The 26,550-nt window shown below is 38.7% G+C and overlaps 1 protein-coding gene and 1 non-coding gene across 20 annotated transcripts in view; one reads left to right on the top strand and one right to left on the bottom strand.

The window, feature by feature from the left end:
• DTNA (dystrobrevin alpha) overlaps positions 1–26,550 on the top strand; it is a 461,852-nt gene that overhangs the window by 120,473 nt on the left and 314,829 nt on the right. The window contains exon 1 of one of the 19 annotated variants that reach the window (XM_070361683.1): positions 16,360–16,487. The exons of the other annotated variants lie outside the window; for them this stretch is intronic. The gene's annotated coding sequence lies outside the window, so the exon portion shown is untranslated. Of the gene's footprint in view, positions 1–16,359; positions 16,488–26,550 lie in introns of those variants that run through there. 19 annotated transcript variants of the gene reach the window in all.
• Positions 23,846–23,948, bottom strand: LOC138985474 (U6 spliceosomal RNA). Its single transcript, XR_011462541.1, has one exon. It is a non-coding gene; the product is annotated as a U6 spliceosomal RNA (small nuclear RNA).

The raw sequence follows: 26,550 nt of genomic DNA, 5'->3' as shown, positions 1-26,550 counted from the left end.
TACAATTGCACATATGCCAAATCATTGAATATTGTGTTACAATCACAGATTTTCTGTTTTATTTTTCTTTTTGTTTCATTTTGGATGATTTTATTGACTTGTCTTAAATTTTACTAATCTTTTCTTCTGCTGTGTTCAGACTGTTAGTCTACTGAATGGTTCCTATATTTGTGATACTATAATTTTTATCATTTCCATTTGATTCTTTCTTATTCTATGCATATCTCTATTGAAATTCCCCAAATGTTAAATGTGTACCTCCCATTTTTCCAATTTTCTAACATATTTAATATTTATCTGCTGAGTTCAGCTATTGGGTCATCTGTGGGTCTGTTTCAATTGCTTATTTTTTAATTTTCCTTAGGGGGTTACATTTTTCTGATTCTTTGTGTGCTCTATATTTTTTTTAATTATATATCAGCCTTCATGGGTAAAAGAATAGTACTTAATAATATGCCAGTAAAGGGCTGACACTTATTAATCAGGCTGCTAATACGTTTATGTGTGTGCACTGGGATTAACTGGTGTCTACGGGGGGCTGAATCAATCTAATATGAGCTAGATCTGAACCTGGGCTTTGCTACAGCCTTAAGTTCAGTTCATCATTGGTTTTAGATGTACTGAAGTAAGAAATAGGGCTTTTCCTTTAGCTACACTGAGCTTGGAAATGCCCCAGAGGTGTCTTCATACCTAGACTAACAACCAGTATTTCTGAGTGAGTGAAAGTCGCTCAGTCATGTCTGACTCTTTGCAACCCATGGACTATACAGTCCATGGAATTCTCCAGGCCAGAATACTAGAGTGGGTAGTCATTCCCTTCTCCAGGGATCTTCCCAACCCAGGGATCATACCCAGGTCTCCCACATTGCAGACGGATTCTTTACCAGCTGAGCCACAAAGGAAGCAATATTTCTAGGCTACAGGAAATCTCTCCCTCCTTTACACTCCGGCTCCAAACTGTTCAGGCTTAAAGACATCTTTGTTCACCATGTTGCCCTGATCTCTAGCCACTGGAGAGCTGCTGCACCTCATGCACCTTGACGGGATTTTGTCTGCTCTCCTGCCCTGCCCTTGCCTGTCTCAACCACCAGGAACTCAATGAAAGCTTGCAGAAAGAGTGGACTGTCATATACAGATTCTCTCTGTGGTTGGGGTACCTCAGGATTCTCATCCATGATACCAGCCCATTTTCACCTGTTAAAAGTTTGCTAAAAATTGGGCTGGTTGTCCTTCCATCCCCGTTGCTCCCTGTTCCCATGTGGTGAGGCTGTTCTTCCTTCTTACCTTGTCCCAAGGAGTTATAGAAGCTGTAGTATTCTTCCCTCCAAGGAAGGTTCATCTCATTTTGGACATTAATTTATTTAGGTTTCTTTTGGTCTTCAGTTCTTTGGTGGGTTGTGTGCATGAGTGCTAAGTCGCTTCAGTTGTGTCCAACTCTGCAACCCCATGGACTGTAGCCTCAGGCTCCTGTGTCCATGGGATTCTCCAGGCAGGACTCCTGGAGTGGCTTGCCGTGTCCTCTTCCAGGGAATCTTCCTGATCAAGGAATTGAACTCGCTTCTTTTATGTCTCCTGCATTGGCAGGCAGGTTCTTTACCACTAGCACCACCTGTTACTTTATACCTACTGCGCTCACCTCCCCACAAACCAGCCACCCCTAAGGCTTTACATTGTGCATAGCAGAAGTAGGTCCACCTGGGAAAGCAGACCTGCAAGCAGTCTCAAGGCCTTTGGGGCAGAGTCCCAACCACCCAGAACATGCTGAAAAGAGAATTACTGATTCTTTTTCTAATTTGCAGTGCATTGGGGAGAAACACAGGCAAAGGAGAACTAGAGCAGCAAGGCCCTCTGAGTTGTGAGGCTGAGGTCAGGGCCTTCCCTCCTTGCTTGGTGGGGTCTGAGGGCAGTACTGATGATAACAGTATTTCGAAAACAGTTGAGAAAAGTTCATAGAGAGAGGGCCAATATGGAAGGAAAATCGCTAAGTATGACCTTTGACTCTTTGCCTGTGGCCAACTCTTATAGCTGTAGAAATAACAGAATATATACATTTTCCCTCCAAGAGCAGAAGGAAGTTTCAATATTGATGAAATACTCTTAGAGAAATAGGGGACAGTATATCTTCTTGGAAGCTAATACTGGTTTGGCCACAAAGTTTGTTTGGATTTTTCCATAAGATGTTATGGAAAAACCTGAACGAAATTTGTGGCTAACCCAGTATTTCCAGGTTGGCATTTTATAAGGAGCAGAAGTAGTGTATTAAATGAATCAAGACAAAGCTTGCCTCAAATAATGAAATATACAAACTTGGCCCACATGGTAATAGCTATGCCGACTTGAAATGCAAATCACTATCAGATTTACATTGCCTTCTAATCAGAGGCAACCACAGAACAACTGCTGTGATAAACTTAAGGTAATTTACTTGAGTTCTGAGTTAATTGATAGTTTAGGCAGAACTTCAGTTACAAAAGAAATTTATTTTCACTTTCTAAGATGCATAATTTTTACATGTGAAGGAATTATTTATAACATTTAATTCCACAGATATATAATGAAAGTTTTAATGTAAGGGACTACAACCAACTTCAAAATAAAAAGATAACTTTAATTAAGAGTTATTCTTCACTGTATCTGTTCTTCACTGTGTCTGTTATCAGAGAAGACAATGGCACCCCACTCCAGTACTCTTGCCTGGAAAATCCCATGGATGGAGGAGCCTGGTAGGCTGCAGTCCATGGGGTCGCTAAGAGTCAGACATGACTGAGCGACTTCACTTTCACTTCTCACTTTCATGCATTGGAGGAGGAAATGGCAACCCACTCTAGTGTTCTTGCCTGGAGAATCCCAGGGACGAGGGAGCCTGGTGGGCTGCCGTCTATGGGGTCGCACAGAGTTGGACATGACTGAAGTGACTTAGCAGTGTCTGTTATAGATAACTGGATACTTAGCTGGGATTTAGCTGTCATTGTAGCACTGGATATAGTGTAGAAAAGTATGAAATACTATGTTACTTCCCTGCATACATGCACAAATGCTGAATTCATTGGAATCATTTTGGAAAGAGTTGAGAGAATCTGTTTCCTTTTTACAGCAACTCTGAAGAGTGAAGGAAAAGAATTGCAGGATATGTGGTGAATGGAACATGTAATTAATTCTACTCTCTTCCTCCCAACGAAATGATAGTAAACAAAAAATTCTCACTAGAATAAAAAAAAAAAAGAAGAAGAACAGGAGAGCATAGAATACAGAGAGCTATTGACACAGTATTTGGAAAGTGGAAAGGGAATGGCTCAGTGGTACTTGATTTAGCTGAGCAGAGATGTGGAAAGCCAGGTGCCTGCGGAGGAGATAAGACAGAAATGGAGACTCCCTCAAATCCTGGAAAGGCTCAAAAACTAGAAATACAAGGGTAGTGAAGCTGGAGTTAATGAGTGGGGCCAAAAACAGAACTTGGTTGAAAGTCTTCAAAGGAGTAGTTGGACTTCCAAATTGCCGCCTCCACCCTCTGCAGCCTGGCAACTCCCTATCCCTCATCTTGCAGGAGACCTGGTGGGAAGGGGCAGGTGTTATTTTCTGGACTGAGTTAACTAGAGAGGCTACAGACACAGCAGTCAGTGGGGGCAAGGTGTGACACCGAAATCTATTTAATCTGGTAGATTAAATGGAAATCTGTATGCTGAATAGTGATAAACTTGCCTCAATTTCAAGCCTTTTTTAGGGGGTAAAAAACTATTTTATTATTTATTTGTCTGAATTGGGTCCTAGTTGATGCATGCAGGATCTTTCACTGTGGCTTAGTTGCCCTGCAGCCTGAGGGATCTTAGTTCCCTGACCAGGGATGGAACCTGTGTCCCCTGCATTGGAAGGCAGACTCTTAGCCACTTGACTACTAGAGAAGTCCCATTTTTTACCCAGCTTTGCTTCCAGGACACTGGCAACTGAGTTTATCCCTTCTAAATAGGACACTGGAGGGGACTTCTCTAGAGTATCTGAGTATCCACGGGGTTGTGGGAAATCTAGTTACCCTTGAGGATGTTGCAGTGAAAGCTCAGCTTGGTCTGATCACTTTATGGTAAACTCTTAGTGCCTGTAACACAATGGTTTGGCAGATAGCAAAGGAATATCAGCTGTGGCAGCATGTCTCTAACATAAAAGAGACCAAAATAAACAAACAAGAAATTGAAGGAAACAAAGATTGCAGGGAATAGATGAAAGCTTTTTTCAAAAGCCTGAAATGTATGTACTCACTGATATTAGAAAAAAAATTGTCCATGAAATAAAACATGGTGTTACGAAAAACTATTAGAGCTAAATGGAATCCTTAGAAATTAAGCATATGTTAGTAGAAATAGAATATTCAGCAGAAGAGAGATGAGCAATTATTCCAGAGATGAGGTGGTAGAAAGATGGATACATGAGAAAAGATAGTAAATTTAGGGGGTCCATCTAAGGGGGTCCAACATCCAATGAAAATAAATTTAGTTTCAAAATGAAAGAACAGAGAAAATAGACCTCAGAAAGTGCTTACAAGTAAAATAAAAATATTTCCCCAGAATTGGAGGAGATGAATAAAGGTGCCTTAAGTTTCAAACACAGTCAATGAGGGGATGGTGGAGTCAGGGGTCCACACCAAGTATACGGTCATGGGGTATTAGAACATCAGAGATAAACAGGAAACAATATTTGGATGAGGGAACAGAATGATTTCTAAATAACAGCACTAGGAACTACAAGAAAGTGAAGACGTTCCTTGAAATTTCTTAGCAAAAAGTATTTCTAAACAATGAATTCTGTAGCAAGCTAATTATTAATGGAAGAAGAGAATAAGGATATTTTCATGCATTCAAGTTCTCCAAAACTATATTTGTCCTGGGCATCTTTCTCTGGAAACTGCTAGAAATTATGCTTCTCTGACCCCCAACCATGGGGCAGTTCATCAAGAAGGAGAGAACAAAGAATCTAGCAAAAGAATCAATACCCAAGAAAGGCAAAAGCCAGTCCCACCATGACAGTACAGAAGCTAATGTTACGAAAAGAACCCCTGATGTGAAGTTGGGCAGGGAGAGGATATGCAGAAAGAATAGTTGATGTATTTGTTGGTATTAAGAGAAATATTGCATGCCTATTGGAGAGTCTAAAAAAAGAATAATGATGGGCAGGTAAAAAATTAAGCAAAAAAAAAATATGACACAAATACCAATGTCAGGAAAAATAAAAATGTGGAAAATAAAGGAAATGCACTCTTAGCTCCCATGTAGTTTACGTGTGAACGATGTATGTGCATGCATGCTGAGTTGCTTCAGTCGTACCTGACTCTTTGCAACCCTGTGGACTGTAGTCTGCCAGGCTCCTCTGTCCATGGGATTCTCCAGGCAAGAATACTGGAGTGGGTTGCCATGCCCTCCATAGCCAAAATAATGTAATCACTGAAATTGATGTGTAATAAAGTTGGGAGAATTAAGGAAAGTTGTGTGTGTGTGTGTGTGTATGTATAAATGAGAAGGAGGGAGAGAGAGGTTGAGATGACACATGCTGGAGGCAGTGTGTATAAGAACTAAATCCTTATCTTCCATAATAGGAGGATGATGAATAATATCAATATTCGAAAAAAAAATGTTTTTAAGATGTACAAGAGCATCATTTAGGAATATAAAGGAATTGTCATAATTAACAGTTACAAGTTAAAGGTGATTGTCCCTGGGATTCAAGGGTGAGGAGGGGTGGAATAGAATTGGGATGGCACATTCTTTTAAGCTCTGTCATTCTATATGGTTTTTAGAAAATATGTGCGTACTTTTTTAATGTGTTAAAGTTACAGTTTTAAAATAAAATGAATATGCTCTGGTACTCAGTGATTTTAAGCTGTGTTTCCAAGATGCCTGCAGCAGAAACTGTGTCTGGAAGAGATAGCAGGGTGAGTGGGTCCCACCTTAGTTTCTGCTGAAGGAGCTATGCTTTGTCACTGTTAAATTTCAGTGAACTATTTCCTTTAAACAAATGGTTCCCTAATGAAACAACCCCAACCCAACAAAAAAGTGTGAAAAGCACTGATGAGCCACGTGCTTATCTGGAGGAAAACTGCTCCCAAATAAATACAGTAAATCCCCTACGTATGAAGGAGTTGTGTTTCAAGAGTGCATTCATAAGTCCAATTGTTTGTAAGTCCAACAAAGTTAGCCTAGGTACCCAACTAACAAAATTGGCGATATAGTACTCTACTGTAATAGGTTTACAAAACTCTTCACACAATACATAAAAAACAAAAAAACATTTTAAATTTTGTAGTTAAGCCCCTTGAAAATTACAGTAGCACAGTACAACAGTTGGCATACCAGGACACATTCTCATCTTTGAAAAATCCCCTGCGTAAAAACTTGAAGATTCATATGTAGGGGACTTACTGAAAGTCAAATATAATGATCACCGGACTCCATGTGGCTTGTCTATAATCTTTTGTGATGTATAATAGAATCGTCCTATTGCCAATTCTTGATAAATCTCCAGAAGCTTCGAGTGGAACCAATATGAACTGTACATGTGATTATGAAAATGTACACTGAAGTGATGACATTAATTACGTTTTCATGTTGCTCCCAAACCAAATGGCACCCTCATTTCTTGAAAGGCATCAAGTATGCTCATGCTGCCAGAGCTCAAATAGTGATATAATAAGGTATATCTGTCTGTCCTTAGGATGAGGTTGGATATTCTAGTTTTGCCTAGTGATTGTGATATATTTGTGATTATGCTCTAACTAGGGTTGCTTTTGGTCCCACAAAGGAAAAATACCCCTGCTGCTGCTGCTGCTGCTAAGTCACTTCAGGTCAGTTCAGTTGCTCAATCATGTCCGACTCTTTGCGACCCCATGAATTGCAGCACACCAGGCCTCCCTGTCCATCAGTCGTGTCCAATTCTGTGCGACCCCATAGACGGCAGCCCACCAGGCTCCTCTGTCCCTGGGATTCTCCAGGCAAGAACACTGGAGTGGGTTGCCATTTCCTTCTCCAATGCATGAAAGTGAAAAGTGAAAGTGAAGTCACTCAGTCATGTCCGACTCTTCGTGACCCCATGGGACTGCAGCCTACCAGGCTCCTCCATCCATGGGATTTTCCAGGCAAGAGTATTGGAGTGGGGTGCCATTGCCTTCTCTGAAAATGACCCCTACCCCAGCTTAAAGGGAAAGGTACAAGTAAAATCTCTACTTTTAAAAATGAAGATAAATGTATATCTTTCATAAATCTGGAGTGTTGATTCTATCCTGGCCTATAGAGCTTCTCTAAACAAACAAAAAAAGGTACTTAACGTAGTGAGTTTGATTTGGGGAAAGATCAAATGCTGAAATAGATACTACTCCTGAGAAAGTTACTCCCTCATCAACCAGTGTCTTTCTCTCTTCCCCTTCCACCACTTGCACACAACTTGAAGCGTTGTACCTCTTTTGTGGGCTTCCATTATTTCTCAATCTAAAATAACTAAGAACTTTTTTGAAAAATAGCTACATATAATTTTTATAAAGTTTATATAAATAGGATATAAAATATACTTATTCATTTCATGTATTTTACACATTCTTATGTCTCATTTTATGTTGACAAGACTCTTGGAAATTTGTATGATTGTTCACATTGTAGAGATGAGGAAATAGTGGCTGTTGAAATTCGATCTGTCCCAGGTTGCACAGCTAGCAGAGAGAAACACACACACACACAAATCTATATTTTCTGATTACCATTCTACTTGGGCCAAACACCTCTTAATTAATAAAAAAGACTAATCTTTATCAAAAGCATACACATAACATAAAACATTCCAGATTACACACACAGCATGACTGACGAATCCTGATTTGCCTGGTAATTTCCTCATTTAGTCCTCTTCATACTGGGATGGTTGGTCGCCTTATCTGTAGTGCTCAGCCTAAGAGGCTGTAATAGCTATTTTTTATGGGAACTAAGAGAGATACAAGAAATGAAATGCAAGTAGAGAAAAATGGTCAAGATATTTATTTAGACAAGGCTGAAGATGATTTTTGACCCATATCAAAGAAAATCAATTTTAGCAACCACGGCAGTACCACAAAACAATTACCACAACTTTTCAAAAACTTTCATGTAAGTAAATTTATCTGTAGCTTCAAGATTCCTGTCAATATCCGAAAGACACACAAATATGACATTACCAGATCTTGAAACATAAAATGTTCCAAAAGAAGAAATCACATTTTAAACACAGCGGTGTGTCCATGTCCATCTCAAACTCCCTAACTATCCCTTTCCCCCTTCCTTTTCCCCTGGCAAACATAAGTTCAGTTCTCTAAGGCTGTGAGTCTGTTTCGATTTTGTAAGTAAGTTCATGTGTATCGTTTCTTTTTAGATTCCACATATAAGGGATGTCATACTGTAAGTTTCCTTCACTGTCTGATTCATTTCATTCAGCCTGACACTCTCTAGGTCCATCTATGTTCCTGCAAATGTCATTATTTCATTCTTTTAAATGGCTGAGTAATATTCCATTGTATATATGTACCACGTCTTCTTTATCCATACCTCTGTCGATGGACACTTCTTCCATGTCTTGGCTATTATAAATAGTGCTTCAGTGAACACTGGGGTGCGTGTTTCCTTTTGGATCTTGTTTTCCTCCAAATATATGCCCAGGAGTGAGATTATAGTGTCATATGGTAGCTCTATTTTGTTTTTCAAGGAACCTGCATACTGTTCTCCATAGTGGCTGTACCAATTTACATTCCCACCAACAGTAGAGGAGGGTTCCCTTCTCTCCACACCCTCTCCAACATTTACTATTTGTGGATTTTTTGGTGATAGTCATTCTTGCTGGTGTCAGGTGATTTCTCATTGTGATTTTGATTTGCATTGCTCTAATAATTAGCAATATTGAACATCTTTTCATGTGTCTCTTGGCCATCTGTATGTCTTCTTTGGAGAAATCCCTGTTTAGGTCTTCTGCCCATTTGTTTATTGATTTATTTGTCCTGATGCTGTTAAGTGTAATGAATCATTTATAAATTTTGGAGACTAATCCCTTTCAGTCTCATCATTTGCAAATATTTTCTCCTAGTCTGTGGGTTGTCTTTTTGTTTTATTTCCTTTGCTGTGCAAAAACTTTTGAGTTTAAGTAGGTCCCACGTGTTTATTTTTGTTTTCATTTCCATTATTCTGGGAAATGGATTGAAAAAGATATTGCTGTATTTTATGTCAGAGAGTATTCTGCCTGTGTTTTCTTCTAGGGGTTTTATAGTGTTTGGTCTTATATTTAGGTCTTTAATCCATTTTGAGCTTATTGCTTATTTTTGTGTATAGTGTTAGAATGATCTAATTTCACTTTTTTGCATAGAGCTGTCCAGTTTTCCCAGCACCATTTGTTGAAGAAACTGTTTTCCAATATTGCATAGTCTTGCCTCCTCTGTCATATATTAATTGACCATAAGTGGATGAGTTTATTTCTGAGTTTTCTGTCCTGGTCCATGGATCTATATTTCTGTATTTGTGCCTGTACCATGCTGTTTTGATGACTGTAGCTTTGTAATATAGTGTGAAGTCAGGGAGCATGATTCTTCCCAGCCCTGTTTTTCTTTCTCAAGATTGCTTTGACTATTCTGGGTCTTTTGTGTCTCCATACAAATTTTTATATTTTTTGTTCTAGTTCTGTGGAAAATGCCAGTTTTAATTTGATAGAGACTGCATTGAATCTCTGCATTGCCTTGCGTTGTACAATACAGTCATTTTGACAATATTGATTTTTCCAATCCCTAAACATGGTATATCTTTCCATCTGTATCTTTTTTGATTTTTTTCATTAGCATCTTATAATTTTCTGAGTACAGGTCTTTTGTTTCCTTAGGTATGTTTATTCCTAGGTATTTTATTCTTTTGGATGCAGTGACAATGGAATTGTTTCTTGTATTTCTCTTTCTGATCTTTTGTTGTTGGTGCATAGAAATGTAATAGATTTCTGTGTATTAATTTTGTAGCTTCAACTTTACCAAATTCATTTATGAATTCTAGTAGTTTTCTGGTAGCATCTTTATGATCTTGTATGTATAGTATCATGTCAACTGCAAACAATGACAGTTTAAATTCTTCTTTTCCAATTTGGATTTCCCTTACTTCTTTTTCTTCTCTAATTGCTATAGCCTGGACTTCCAAAACCATGTTTCATAGTGGTAAGAGTGGACATCCTTATCTTGTTCCAGATCTTAGAGGAAATGCTTTCAGCTTTTCACCATTGAGTATGATGTTACCTGTATATTTGTCCTATAAGGCCTTTATTATGTTGAGATACAGTCCCTCTATGCCCACTTTCTGGAGAGTTTTTATCATAAATGGGTACTGAATTTTGTCAAAAGCTTTTTCTGCATCATTGACATGATCATATTGATTTTTGTTCTTCAGTATGTTGATGTGGCATATCATATTGATTGATTTGTGGATATTGAAAAATCCTTGCATCCCTAGGTTGAATTCCACTTGATCATGGTGTATAATCTTTTTAATGTATTATTGGACATAGATTGCTAGTATTTGGTTGAGGATTTTTGCACCTACATTTATCAGTGATATTGACCTGACCTGAAAAAAAGTTTTCTTTTTTTGTATCTTATCTGTGCCTGGTTTTGGTATCAGGGTGATGATGGCCTCATAGAATGAGTTTGGAAGTTTTCCTTCCTCTGCAATTTTTTTGAACAGTTTCAGAAGGATAGCTGTTAACTCTTTCCCAAATGTTTAATAGAATTTGCCTGTGAAGCCATCAGGTCCTGGACTATTGTTTTTTGGGAGTTAATCAACAAGGACCTACTGTATAGCACTTGGAATTCTGCTCAATGTTATGTGGCAGCCTGGATGGGAGGGTAGTTTGAGGGAGAGTGGATACATGTATATGTATGGCTGAGGCCCTTCACTGTTTACCTGAAACTATCACAACATTGTTAATCAGTTATACCCCAATACAAAATAAAAAAGTTTTAAAAAAGAAAATGACAAGCGAAATGAAAAAAAAAGAACAAGAAGAAATCACAAAACACACAGCCAGATATCCTAGGATCAGATATCCTAATCTCCCCCTTAGATCTGGTGTCTTCAAAGACTACCACATCCAAACATGCTATTCCCCAGTCTGCTGAGCAGTCTGGTCCCTGTTTCTCTGGTGTGCCAGATGCTCTTCCCCGCCTCCTTTCCCTGTTCTCATTGGTTCCTTTAAGATCACTCTTTTTCTTGAGTATTTCTCTCCACGCCCTTTCTTCATATCAATATAAGCCCCTTTAAGCTTCTTCATTTGTGTCTCTTTCCACATTGGATAGCCTCCCCAATTCCTTCTCACCTCCCAGCCCAAAATTCCCAACCCACTGGCCACACAAGAGATCCTGAGAAGAGAAATATTGTTAAGTTCCCTTTGTACAAACGAGTTCCATTTCAGAAGGACAATTATAAGTCCAGTTCATTCATAATGAAGCAAAGTTAGCCTAGGTACCCAACTAACACAACTGGCTATATAGTACTGTACTATATTGGGTTTATAATACTTTTCACACAGATAATACATTAAAAAAAAACAGAAAATAAAGCAAACATTTTTAATCTTAACAGTACAGTACTTTGAAAAGTATAGTACAAGAGCTGGCATATAGGGGCTGGCATCAGTGAAAAAGGCAAGAAGAGTTGCTAACTGGAGGAGGGAGAGGAGGTGAAAGATGGTAGAGCTGAAGGATCATAAGCATTAGGAAACGGAGGGCAAGCTGCATGTGACAATGTATGCCAGACATGTAAACTAACTTCCATGTGAACATAGGTTCACATCTTTGAAAGTTCATAACTTGAGAGTTCGTATGTAGGGGACGTAACGTAGAGGTGCCTCTCCAAAGACAAAGAGGAGACAGAGAATGAGAAAGGACTGCAGTTACTTTTATTTGAATATTGTGTGTGTGTGTGCCCATAAATCATTTTGATAGGGTTCCTTCTGGTCTTAATCTTTCTTTCCTGGGCCCACAGATGTTCTAATACAGTTGGTATATGATGGTGCCTGTATGTTTAGATGCTGTCATTTTTAACCTAAGCCTTAACCCATGTCTTTCTGTTGTCATCAAACAATCATTGTCTCCAGTTTTTCTCCACCAAATATGATATTGTAGTTAGTAAATTTATACATATGGTGCTTTCCATAATTAGGGCTATTTTCATACCATAAGCATTCAAAAATGAATGCCCATGACATCCAATTTTGAAGTTGATTGGCATTTAATAAGATTATACAGAGCAAGCTGTTGCTTTGAAACCCTTCCATATCTGTTGTTAGAGTCCCTATATGTATAGTTTTTCTATTTTTTTTTTCTTGGGCAGTGTCTATTTTAACTACTTTTCAAAAACTACTACTTGGGTTTATTATTTTTTTCTGCAGGGGAAAAAATAACATGGTTTATCCCCTCCCTCACAAAAAACAAACTCACCTTTTTAAAATTTATTTTAATTGGAGGATAATTGTTTTACAGTGTGTTGGTTTCTGCTGTTCAACAACATGAATTGGCTATAAATATATGTGTCCCCTCCTTCTTGAGCCTCCCTCCCACCCATCCCGCATCCTGCCCTTCCAGGTTGTCACAGACAAACTCACTTTTGCATAAAGAATGTCTTAATCCATTCAGGCCACTGTAACAATATACCATGGATTGAGTGGCTTATACACAACTGAAATAAACAATGGAAATTTATTTCTCACAGTGTGAAGGCTGGAAGTCCAAAATCAAGATGCCAACAGATTTGGTGTTTGATGAGGGCCTGCTTCCTGGCTCATTGAAGGCCATCTTTTTGCTGTGTTGTCTCCGGTGGAAGGGATGAAGAAGCTCTCTGGAATTGGGCACTAATCCCATTCGTGAGGATTCTACCCTTGTGACCTAAGCATCTCCCAAAGGCCCCCAATACTGTCCAAAATACAAATTTTGGGGGACACAAATATTTGGTCTATAGCAAATAGTGTATTTTTTTTTCAAAATAATAATATATGAAAGACAAAATCATCCACAAAACTATCATCATGAGAATACAGTCTTTGTCAGCTTAAGCCTAGTGTCTTAAGGATGCTAGAGAAGAAAAAGCAAAGGGACCATTTGCTTTTCATTGTCCAGATTTTTCACACACAGATGCTTCACAGATCAGCTAAGACCTAAGTCTAAACACCTTGTTCACCCTGCAAGGAGACTGCTACCAGCCTTTGCCATACACAGAACTGAGCTAAGACAATCTATTTCTGGAGAATGGAGCAGATTAACTGCTTATTCATGATAAATCAAGGGTATTTGATTTGCTTGTTACATGCCCAGTTTTCTTTGGAAGAAAGCCCTGGAAGCTATTTTTCTGATCAAATCCTAACTCTCTTGTTAGTGCTTATGAAAGAGAAAAATAACATTTACTCATGATAAAGACTGAGTTCTAGCCATTATAAATCTTATCAACTGCCTTGTGAAGGTTAAGGGGGAAAAAAAGAGGGAAAAAAAATTCCTGTGTGTTCATTCAACCTTGGGTTTGGACTCAGGCTACCACTACTGTTGCAAACGTTCTGGAATTTCTGTCATTGAAACAGATGAAAATATAAAAAGAGATAAAGTTGGAACCTAAGGAGATACTTGGCTGATGCATGTTGCACTATACGGAATGGTCAGGAAGAATTCAATAAAGAAAATTGTTATAGTTTACTAGTTAATATGAAATATTAGAAATCCTTAAAATTTTATTTTCTTTTATTTCTCTTTAGAAGCCAGCAAGATCAGTAGAAATAAACTTAGAAGAATTTGCCATGTTGATATTTAGAGTCATTTACTTACTCGGACAGACCCAAAATGTATAATAATCTTTTTTTTTTTTTTTTTGCTTCAATAAAGGTGAAAAGTTAAAGTGTTAGTTGCTCAGTCCTAACTCTTTGTGACTCCATGGACTGTAGCTCACCAGGCTCCCCTGTCTATGGAATTCTCGACAAGAATACTGGAGTGAAGTTGCTGAGTCGTGTCCGACTCTTGCGACCGCATGGACTGTAGCCTACCAGGCTCCTCTGTCCATGGGATTTTTCAGGCAATAGTACTGGAGTGGATTGCCATTTCCTTCCCATGGGATCTTCCCAGCCCAGGGATCGAACCTGGGTCTCCTGCATTGTAGACAGTTGCTTAATCGTCTGAACCACCAGGGAAGTAAGAATACTGGGGTGGGTAGTCATTTCCTTCTCCAGGGGACCTTCTCAACCCAGGAATTGAACCTGGGTCTCCTGCACTGCAGGCAGATTCTTTACCATCTGAGCCACCAAAGAAGCCCTCAGTAAAGTACTCAGTGCCTGGTATACCTTCCATATAATCTTTTGGTTAATGGCTAGAAAAGAGATATAATTTTCCCTGCTAGTCATCAAATTAAATGCAAACATACTTATCTAAAATGAGAGCCTACCTATAACTATTTTCCTTAGGTTAAAATATACACTTTTACACCAGCAATTATTTGCTTGCTTCAACAAACGTTTCTTGACTTTCAGTGGTGCTAGTGTTCCCTGGAGGAGAAGGCAATGGCAAGCCACTCCAGTCCTCTTGCCTGGAAAATCCCATGGACAGAGGAACCTGGTGGGCTGCAGTCCATGGGGTCGCACAGAGTCGGACACGACTGAAGCGACTTAGCAGCAGCAGCAGCAGTGTTCCCTGGAAGGTGCAGCATGAGTGAATAGTGGGGCCGATGTGAACCAGATGGCCTGCCGCCAGCTCTGTCCACTCTTCTTAGGTCACATGTGTTTAGACACCATCCATTAGCCTTGGGGAGCAGCCTTTTGATAGAGGAAAGAAGAATCACAAAGACAGAGATGTGTGCTCTCTGGGTGACTGGTTATTTCTATTTATTTCTGAAGTCATTCAGATGCCCTTATCTATCAACAGTACACAGAGCCTGAAATGTCTCTTAATCAGCTTGGGAATAAGCATAAGGAAAGTTTCTTCCTCCTCTCCCTCCTTCTTTTAATCTTTTTTTCTAAAGGACATCTAGTAATGGAATAAGGAGTGAGCAGGTTGGTAGCATGCCAACCTAGATGGGGCATGAGAATATCAAAGAAATAAATTAGTAATATGATGCCAGTTCATCAGGTTCCCTAAAATGGGCTTCTTCAGATGTGGTACAAGATCACCTAGAACAGAACATTTAAAACCAACCACAAACAAAGAGAAAGCTTTCTCTTTGGAGTCAACCTCCTGCCGTTAGGTATTTTCGAGACGTCTGCACAAGTTGCAGGGAGCAGCTGCAGCCACACCACCACCCTGAGCCCAGCCAGCTGACGGTTGCCTAGAGTTGGCAGTGACAGCCAGATGAGATCTGGAAACCCCAAGACGCTGGGGTTGTGGTTTGTCTGATTGCTGCAATTATTAACATAAATCCTCTATCAAGCCTTTCAAGAAGTCAGTCTGGTCCATAACGTGGCATGTAATACACTCGCTGTTGCGAACACGGTGAGGTAACATGTCTTCAGCACAGCAGATCTTTTGACCCCAGTGACCACAAAATAAATATGAAACACAATTTTAGGAGTCATGATTTGAAGGGAACTCCACAATATTAATTCTTGTCAGTTCCTGTGTGAGAAAATGTGTTTTCCCTTCATTTCCATTCACTCAGTTTTCCTTTGTTCAGACATGTGTGTGTGACTGTGGGGTGGGGTGTGGGGTTGTATTGTACATGGCCACACACACACGCACACACACACAAACTTTTTTTTTTTTTCCCCCAGTCCTCATCAAAGTTTACAAGACAGTTTTGGACAAGAAGACTTGACGCGGAGATAGAAACATTTCTTGCACCCTCTTCTGCTGTCTGCAATACAAAATATAGGACAGCTGAAAGCAGTTTTTTTGTTTGTTTGTTTTCACGTTTCCTATGAGCAAGGTTTTTTCTCACAGAAAATCCACAGACCTCATAGTTGCCCTGCAGAATATTAGAGGCAGCATGACCATTTCTTCCTGTAACAAGTTCCAACGCATTTACTAATAAGGAAATTCATCTTTTCACAAAAGATGCGCCATCTCACTTTTTTACTGCATCCATAGCCATTTGGGGTAAAATTATAGGTGAATATCCAAACTTAAATGTGTACAACAACAAAACTATTTGTCACGCTCCCAGATATTTCCCTGGTGTCTCCTCAAAGTTCGGGGGAAGAAAAAAAAAAACCTCAGAAAACTTAACTTGTTTGTATTCTGCCTACCTGGGAAGTTTTTCACGCTGAGTAACAGAACACAACTCGAGCTGCCTTGCTTTCTGCTTCCAGGAATGCCAATCAGAGAACATTCTTTTTCAGACAGCCAAGTTTGGAAGTCAGATGGTTTCTGGCAGGAGGGAGGGGAAGGGGGTGGCAGGGAGAAAAGCACAGCGAGTCCTCGGGGCTGATCTTCAGTTCCCAAGCGTTTCCGTAATAGCCATCAATGAAAGCATCTCCTTTTACCCACGCGGAGACAGGTATAAAGACAGCTGAGTAAATCAGCTTTAGACGTAGCAGCGGAAGCTCGGTCAGCGCCTGGAGAGGGGCGGAGAGGGCGGAGGGGGCGGAGGGGGCGGAGGGGGGTGGAGGGGGGTGGAGGGAGGGCGTTTGACAGCCTGCCATTGGTGAGTTTACCAAAGGCATCTGCCAGTGGGACTTCAGTGGAATGTGAAACCAAGTCATTTTCCAGTTAAAGATAGACACAGTATACACTAGGATCTGGAGGCTGGATTCTACCCTCGTGTCTCTCCCTAGGATTTCAGAGTCCTGTTGTAATTAACCATTTCGTTAAGCTTGGTTCTTTCCGTGAATATGCTAAGAATTCATATATGTCTTGGATGTACTGGAATTAACAGGATTCTTAAAGAGATCATGATGTACATACTCTAGGTAAGTGCAAAGACTGGTTGTAGGTGCGATCGCTTCTCTGGGAAGGTTAATGTTGCCGCTTTCTTTTTATTTGTGTGAATGAAGAAATGATCAGGGAGATTCTCCCGTGTTGTAACTTTCTTAGCTTTCTTGAGCTACTTGGCGTTTACCGTTTTGTGAAGTAGAAAGAAACAAAGTATTTCAGCTTAGTTTTGAAATTGACCTTGCATGTCTGTAACTTCAGTTTGACTTCACTTTTACTGTTTCCTGTGTTAACTCCTGAAACACCCTGCATTTCTTAAATTACACCGTCAGTGGTTAACAAGTCACAACATTAAGTGTGACTTGCAACGCCATTGGATTGACTGTATTCTTGTCAGATGGAGTTATTTCCCCTGATTGGCACTATGGCATTTTTTAATTTAAAAGATGCAAAAAGAAAATAAGAATAAAAGAAAGGGAAAAAATGGTAGAAAGTGCATAAGGAGCCTTTAGAAAATACTTTTTTTATATATGAGAAAAATGGGCAGTTTTACATTGAAGAGAACAATTTATTAATAGAAGTTATTTTTGGGTGTCATCTCATTAATTCCAAGCAGGTTCTCCTCCTCCAAAAAAGCTGATATTTGCCAAGTGAATAGAAGAGTTCTGATTCCATGGAGCTTGAGAGGAGCAGGGACTGAGCTTGGCTGGTTTGATGTTGCCTGGCTGTGTGCTTGGGATTTCAAAACTTTTTTCTTTAAAAGAAAGAATGACAAACTTTAGTCCTCTTCATGTTTTGACCATGTATAGGTTTTGTTTCTTGTTTTGTCCAGTGACCTCTCAGCTCTCTTAGAGACAGCTTTTCCAAACTTGCACAGCATTCCTTCTGAATAAATACTGGCCATAATAGTCACAGAGTACATGGTATGAATTGGAAATTCTACTTTATATGGGGAAAATAAATGTGCTGACGTGCTTATTACAGAGTGTGAGGCTAAACAGTGGTTACGTGTAACTGGCCAGGTTTTGTTCGGTCACATCGACCAGATTCTAATGAACTACGTTGGCTGAACTAGGTACGAACAATGAATGACAATCTTTCACTCAACTTTGATAAGAATAAATAGTCTACTGAGTTACTTTTCTGAAATGAAAAGTGAACATGATACTAACCAAGTCACTTAATTTTACAACAGTTTTGTTAGTCACAGTTAGCATTCCCTAATATTTATAATTAACCCATTAGACTGTAAAAGCTGCAGTTAACTTTCACTTCTCCACATGTGGATGGTACCTTTGTACATTTTCCCTGGTGACATGGGACGCCTGTCCTTCTATGCCTAGCTGTGTCCTGATCTGTTGACCAGAGGAGGGAGCCTGGCAGGAATTATAGGTGTCTTCAAGAAACTTGTCAGATGATGCATATGTATACTCACCAAACACACCAAGACACAAATAAACTTCCCTTTTATTTTAATATATTTCTGATTGAATTATACATGCAAATAAAATTACATTAGAATGGGGCTTTGTTTCTTTTTTCGGTGTGCTAAAGAAACCCCAAAAGAATACAGCATTTGTAAATGTTCTTATATGTAAGAATTTTAGACATACGTGGTCAGATAGCATTGACAGGAAAGGGGACTGATGAATATTCTGTGTTGCTGTGATGTCCCTGCTGACATTGTCAAGCGTTAATTTTATTTCTTTGAACATAGTAAGTATAGTTGCTTTATAATATGTCTGCTCATTCTAATATCTCAAGAGTTACCAAGATTTGTTTCTATTATTATTGTTTTTGCCACTTCTCATGCGCGGTGTGTTATTTTCTTGGTTACTTGGATTTCTTTGACTATCTGCTGGAAAAGTATTTTTAAAATCATTTGTAGGGATCAGGTGAGACCTAGTGGTGATGCTGGTTTCCTCCAGAGGGCACTTGGGTTTGCTTCTGACAGTATCTGATCAAAACCACCTGAGTCAAAGGACAGCACCTAAGATTCCTTGGATTATCCTTGTGCAAGTAGCAAGGCTGCAGATGTGTGTGAGGGATGGTTTATTTGGGATTCCCTTCTACCTTGAGGGAAGATATGGCCTTTTGAGTCCCCAACTGAAAATCGTGTTAGTTTATTAAAGTTCTGACCTAAAGACTATGGGCTTTAACATTCCCACAACACCCTTGGACTGCAAGGAGATCAAACCATTCAATCCTAAAGGAAATAAACCATGAATATTCACTGGAAGGACTGATGCTGAAGCTCCAATACTTTAGCCACCTGATTTGAAGAGCCAACTCTTTGGAAAAGACCATGATGCTGGGAAAGATTGAAGGCAGAAGGAGAAGGCAGTGACAGAGGATGAGATGGCTGAATAGCATCATCCACCCAATGGACATGAGTTTGAGCATGCTCCATGGGATAGTGAAGGACAGGGAAGTCTGGTGTACTGCAGTTCATGGGGTTGCAAAAAGACCCAATTGAGCAACAAGAACACCTATAAGGCTGTTTATCGTACAGCTGGTTGCTCAGACCTTTTGTTCCTGATACTCAGATGGCCAAGAGCAAAAACTTTCAAAGATGAGTATCAGTCTCTAAGTTCTAGTCCTCTCTCTTGAATTTTTCCATGCCTTCCCCATCTCATTAACTCTTTGCTGTTTTTATATTTGAGATATTTTTAATTACCTTAGTGAGAGTGTCAGTCCAAATTATCTTCTTACTGTTGCCAAAAAATGGAAAGTCACTCTTCTGCTTTAATAGTTGTTTTTTTTTTAAAAGATTCTTTATTCTAAAGGAGAAGTCCAGCAGTCTGCTGATATCATTGATAATTCCAGCTCATTCTTTCTGATTTTTTGTTTTAGTTGTGGCCTGATTTGTTGAGGCTTTTGTGGAGAACTTTGAAAACGTAAATTTCTGATTGGAAGATTCATGAGTTCCAACCTAATCTGAGCTGTCGACAATGCTTAACAGTCCTTCTGTTTGTCCCTAGCTGGCCCCTTCTCTTAGTAATCTCTTTAGTCCCTCTAAGCCACCCCCAATTGCCTTCACTGTCAGCTGTTGACCTTGACTATTCATACTTTTTCTTGGCCTGTATCAGGTATCACCGCATTTAACAAATTATGATAAATAAATTCCTCCCTTTCCATTCTCTGAAACTACTCAATTTCAGGTCTTCATCACCTCCCTTGGGTATTTTATGGCTCCCAGCGTTTCTCCTGCCTCTAGGTTCTAACCCCAACACGTCCCCCATATTGAAACCAACACACCCATCTTCTAAAAATCATAGATATGAATGGATTGTCCTCCTACTTTAAAGTCTCTTATAGTTCACTATTCCCTTCGAAAGGCATTCCTTAATGTGTCTTAGTATGTCATAAAGCCTCAACCTGTTTCTCTAACATTATCTCCACTATATCACTGGTTATCACCAACACTTTAATCTCCAGATTATTGGTGCCTCCAGAATATTCTATCCATGATCATATGTCTGTGCTAGTCTACCTACTAGCTTTTTTTTTTTTTTTTTTTTGCCAAGAATGCCCATTGTGTATCTCCTTTGCAGGCAAATCTTACTTCTGCTTCAAGGTTGATCTCATAAGTCATGTTCACTGTCCTTTAACTGTGTAGCTCACCACTATTCTGGGAATCCCTGATGGCAAGCAGTGTGTCTTACTCATTTTTGTATTCTCAGTAACTGACACCATAGAAACCATTGAATGCATATTTAAGGAATGAACGGGTGACTATTTCAAGGAATTTTTTCTCAACAATTCCTTTCTTACTTTATTCTTTTTCCTTCTAAACATCCTTATTCTTTTGACCTTAAACTTCTTATCTAAAATAGTGATCTTTCATAGTCTTCAATGTCAAGAAGTGTCAATTAAAAATGTCTGAGGAATGCCCTGGTGGTCCACTGGTTAAGACTCTGCATTTCTACTGCAAGGGGCAAGGGTTTGATCCCTGATCAGGGCACTAACGTCCCGCATGCTGCATGGTACAGCCAGAAAAAAATGTTCATTTGGGTATTGTTGTTTGGGTAGATGGGATGCTATCTATTTTCATTTTTGCCAAATGAGACTATAAGCCTTGAGTGTGATGAAAGAGATGATAGAAATGTAAGTACAATAAATTAGCTGTATATTATCAGAGAGAGTAATAATAAAAAAAGAAAGTCATAGAGCTGAAAAACAGACCTGTTTCAACAAATTTAGCTGAGAATGCTGAAGCGCACACATGGAAAAAGTCCCTGTGACACAACTAAATTAAAATCATCTCATTGCACACACCCTGAATCTGAACCATTAGAAAACACTGGATTATTTTCAGACCCCAGTATGTGCTAGAAGGAAAGCTTGCTTGTGTGATATGATATTGTGACCCTAAAATCTTAAAGTTGGTTACATTTTTTCCTAAAAATTTTGAGGCCTTGAAGTGCAATATTAATCTTTCTGCTATGCTAAGTGAAAAAAAAGACTTCATTTATTTATTATAAATTGAATATAGTTGGTGTGAATCAGAGGAGGAGAAAATATAGTTTATTAATTCTGAGGGTGTTTAATCAATTTCATATTCCTCAGAGCACTTATAAATTTTTCACACATTTGTTGTATGCCTTTGATATGCCAAATCCTGAGATTTAGAAAACTAAGAAAATTGGTTTCTGTTTTTTCTTATATAGGGCTCTTTTACCTCCACAAAGACAAAAACTCTATAAAGTGGATAGGGTCAAAATTTAATCCTAAAAATGTTTTGAATCAGATCAAATTATCAAAGTCAATATTTAGATGAAACTCTAAATTTCTCCATCACAAAATATGAAAATATAAAATTGACTTTTTTTTTTGGCCTCATCAGTGAAAGAAATTGAGACTGGCTCTTGAAATCTGACTGATTTTACATTGTAACCTCCACGTAGCTGAGCTAATTTTTCTTACTAATTTAACAAATCCCTGTCAAGCTCCTACTTCATGCCTTAGCTGTGCTTGTGGTAAACAATGAAACGCTTTACTTCGACCCCCTCACCAGACACCGACACCGGAGTATGTCCTGTTAAAACAATGGGTGTAATTTACAAACTACGTTATATTACTCTCTTATTTGTATTTTTACCTTACTTGTACAAATCTCCACACTTGTTAAAAAGTCACTTTGCCTTTTCCCAACAATTTGTGTTTTTCTCTCAGAAATCTAAGCTTTAAAAGTTTGAGGATTGCTTTTATTCTTAAAAACCTCATATTTAACAGATATTTTATTATAGAATATTTTAAAGACACCTAAACAAATGCTAAAAAAAGTTAAATAGAAAATGTATTTTTATTACATAGGAAACTGTATTGTATCATAACATAAAATAGAAGTATGTTCATTTGCATAAATAAAGCTGGACTCTGCATTCTTGCAAAATAAATATGGCATAAGGATGACTCAGAGACACCCTGAGTCATGAAAGCTTTGTAAATCTCTGTGTATTTTCAAGACAGCAATAGTTATTTTTATTATTTTTCCTTTTCAGTCTCACTTTACTTTTGTACCACTTTCCTTGGTAATGTGGAAGCACACAGGTTTATGAATGCTGAAAAAAATGAATTCACTGAATTAGTCATAGTTCAAGAATACAGATGCCTTTATTAATTTTATTAAAAGATGTAGACTAATTTTGAATGAAATTTATCTTCTCATGCATTGAATTTTCTAGTCTTAGATGGTTCATTACTACACATTTGTGGAAATATATCTACTCATCAAAAGATGTTGTTTTTAACACCTCAGATAAGTGTAACAAGTCTTTCCTAAAATGCATCCAACGTCTCATAGTATTTTGTGGGTAAGAGACATATGTTGTTATTTTCTTTCCTGTATGATAAAACTAAGATGCACACATATGAAGTTCTCTGAATATTCTAGACATGGTTTCCTAAGATAACACATAACCTCTAAATCTCAGTGGTTTATAAAAAAACAATGTTTCCTTCCCACTCATGCAAAGTGCTTGTCAAGGGTTCACTGGAGATCCTTCTCCACATCGTTGCCTTTACCAGGAAATGACCCATGTTCCTTATTCTCACACTTCCTTGGCCAAAGCATGCCATGTGGTCACACCTAACTTCAGTCTTCAGTTGGATGAGTAACACAGTCCTGCCACTTCCCTGGAAAGAGAAAGAGCTGGAATATTTATGAAGAGCTCTAATGAATTCCATACTCGTGGATGACAGGCAGCCCCTCAACCCCCAGAAGACCAGAGATCTAGATTGAAACTCTTCTGTACCTTTGAACAGTATTTGATCCATACTTGGTAACACGTAGGCAATCTACTTGTGATCTGATGCTAACATCTCTTGTGTGTTTTCGTCCTTTAGCTCTGAGCCCCACTGAGACTTTTGGCTCTCTGAATCTTCACCATTTTGAGAGTGGCTGTGACTTTCCCAGCCATAGTTTCTCCAGGACTTTGGAATCCTAGCATTTTACCTGTGCCCACACTTACCTCTCAGGAGTCCTGCCCATGGAGAGTTCTGGGAAGGAAAAAGAACCTCTGATAAGTTAATTTCTATAGAATGTAGAGAGTCAATGTGCAAGACTAACACTTTGCCATCTCTAAGAACTGATCATGTGTAACAAAGAAATGGAGAAAATGGTAACTTTTTAACATGTTTAAATTTAATTTTTATTGGAGTTTAGTTGCTTTACAATATTGTGTTAGCTTCTGCTGTACAGAAAAGTGACTCAGTCACAGATATACACATATCCCCTCTTTTTTGGATTTCCTCCCCATTTAGTTCACCACAGAGCACTGAGTTGCCTGTGCTATACAGGAGGTCTCATTAATTACCTATTTTATACATAGTTTGAATAGTGTATGTCAATCCCAGTCTCCCAATTCATCGTACCCTCTGTTTCCCCATTTGGTCTTCATACATTTATTCTCTGCATCTGTGTCTCTATTTCTGCTTTGTAAATAGGTTCATCTGTACCACTTTTCTAGATTCCCCATGTATAAAAATATGGAATGCTTCACAAATTTGTGTGTCATCCTTGTGCAGCAGCCAAGCTAATCTCTGTATATTCCAATTTTAGTATATGTGCTGCCTAAGTAAGCAGGAGAAAAAGGTAACAATGTAATTCTAAATCCCCAGTACCTGCTTTTCCCAGGGGGCCAAAGGAAAGGACCAGGATGAAGGAAAATGCCACAGAGGAATGGCAATCTATATTATACATTAGAAATAAATAGTTTTTAATAACATTTATATCACTCTGCTACTCTCCTTTTTACTTTGCATTTAGTCTTAAGCATTAACAACGTAAAAACTGGGGAATTCAAAGGTTAATGAGGCACTTAGAAATTGAAAAAATTATATATATATATATATATATATATATATATATATATACACATATATATATATATACAGGCTTCCCCTGTGGCTCAGCTGGTAAAGAATCCTCCTGCAATGCAGGAGACCTGGGTTCAATCCCTGGGTTGGGAAGATCTCCTTCAGAAGGGAAAGGCTACCCACTCCAGTATTCTGATTCTGGCCTGGAGAATTCCATGGACTGTATAGTCCATGGGGTCTCAAAGAGTCGGACATGACTGAGCAACTTACACTCACTCACTCATATAAATACACACACACAGAGACACACACACACACATATTCAAATTAGCTTGAGAAATGCTGTGTTAAAGAATATCAAACATGTTTCTTTAGTAAAACTTTAAAGTGTAAAACTTTAAGAGCCCTTAATACAAAGGTCAAAGAAATTGCCGAGAGAGCAATATGGTATATATGCACTTCCCAAATTCATCTGACCTAGGATCCTCATCTGTTTTCCTCTTTGTTTCATGGAGAATTTCCTAGAATTATCACTCCTGAACATGTAAATTGTTTTTGCTGATTTAAGTTAAAAATCCCAAAGACCTTAAAATATAGGCTTAATAATTTTTTCAACTTTTAAATACCTCATTAATCTTTGAATTTCCCAATTTTGCCTTGTTAATGTTTAAGACTAAATGCAAGGTAAAAAGGAGAGTAGCAGAGTGATATAAATGTTATTCAAAACTATGCATTTCTAACGTATATATTGTAAATGGGCTTCCCAGGTGGCTCAGTGGTGAAGAATCCACTTGCCAAGCCAGAGACATGGGTTCAATCCCTGGGTCAGGAAGATACCCTGGAGAAGGAAATGGCAACTCACTCCAGTATTCTTGCCTGGAAAATCCCATGGACAGAGGAGTGTGGTGGGCTACAGTCCATGGGGTCACGAGAGTCAGATACGACTTAGCGACTAAACCACCAAGCACATATATCAACATTATTTGTGTATATCATTTTTAATACATACTTTAATACACTTGGTAAATTCTGGATTAAATCACCCCTACTCCAGTGTATTAATAATTAAAAGTGTGATAATGTAATAGCTTATATAATACTTTGAGCACATAAAATTGAGAATTATAAGGACTTTAAAAAATATCTTTACCTTTGGGTACTATGTATTCTCTTGATAAATGACATTGATTTTAAACACCAATAGAAATCAAATCTTAAACTGATAGGGGATCCAATAACATTGTTTAACTCTACTGAGGAATATAAGGGAGAAGGAAATGGCAACCCACTCCAGTATTCTTGACTAGAGAATCCCATGGACAGAGGATTGTGGTGGACTGCTGTCCATAGGGTCGCACAGAATCAGACACGACTGAAGCGACTTAGCAGCAGCAGTGGCAGTGGGATATAAATTGTGATATAGCCTCTTATAAGAAGCCTGGCCATATTTGGCAGAACCCAGAAGGCAATGGCACCCCACTCCAGTACTCTTGCCTGGAGAATCCCATGGACGGAGGAGCCTGGAAGACTGCAGTCCGTGGGGTCACTAGGAGTCAGACACGACTGAGCAACTTCACTTTCACTTTTCACTTTCATGCACTGGAGAAGGAAATGGCAACCCACTCCAGTGTTCTTGCCTGGAGAATCCCAGGGACGGGGGAGCCTGGTGGGCTGCCTCTATGGGGTTGCACAGAGTCAGACACGACTGAAGCGACTTAGCATAGCATAGAACTCAAAAGGGATTTGCACTATTATACCCATTTTATTAGAAACTCCTAAACTGTTATTCCATTTTAGAATATGATCATACATTAGTAATTTATTAGACTCAATTATCTTTTCTTTATGAAGACCATGTGGAAAGTGAACTCATCTTCAACTTCAACATCTGTTTCTTGATTTTTCTTTCTTGGTTCACCTCCTTTAAGTTCAAAATGTTTAAAACTTAAGAAGGAGAAAGAGACTGTTGGGTTTCAAAAGATGCTCTACTAAAGTTGCTGTCTATGGGAAATTGTGCAAGAAGAAGGGTAATAGCCTAATAAAAGCAAAATGTCCATCTTTTTCTATGTAAAGTGTGTTATAGTCAGTTAAGTACTGTGACCACTTAAAATGAACCAATTTTTTCCGTGAAAGTTTACACCCCCAGCAACTCTATTCAAAGAAAATCCTAAGATATTAGGTTCCCTTACAAGCATCAGGGTGTTTAGGTGTGACAGGGGAGCTTGTGCCCTTTCCTCACCTTGTCCACTCTGGTAATTTATTCTGCTTTTCATTTATTTGCCTCTCCTCCCTTGATTTTAAGAGTTTGAGGTAAATCAATACATTTTTAACAAAAAATTATATGGGAAATATATCTTCTTTGGGTTCCA

This window comes from Bos mutus, chromosome 24, assembly GCF_027580195.1.
Source record: "Bos mutus isolate GX-2022 chromosome 24, NWIPB_WYAK_1.1, whole genome shotgun sequence".
In the NCBI taxonomy this organism is placed as follows: Eukaryota; Metazoa; Chordata; class Mammalia; order Artiodactyla; family Bovidae; genus Bos; species Bos mutus.
The sequence above is the reverse complement of the archived record's forward strand: the minus strand, read 5'-3'. Positions and strand labels throughout refer to the sequence as shown.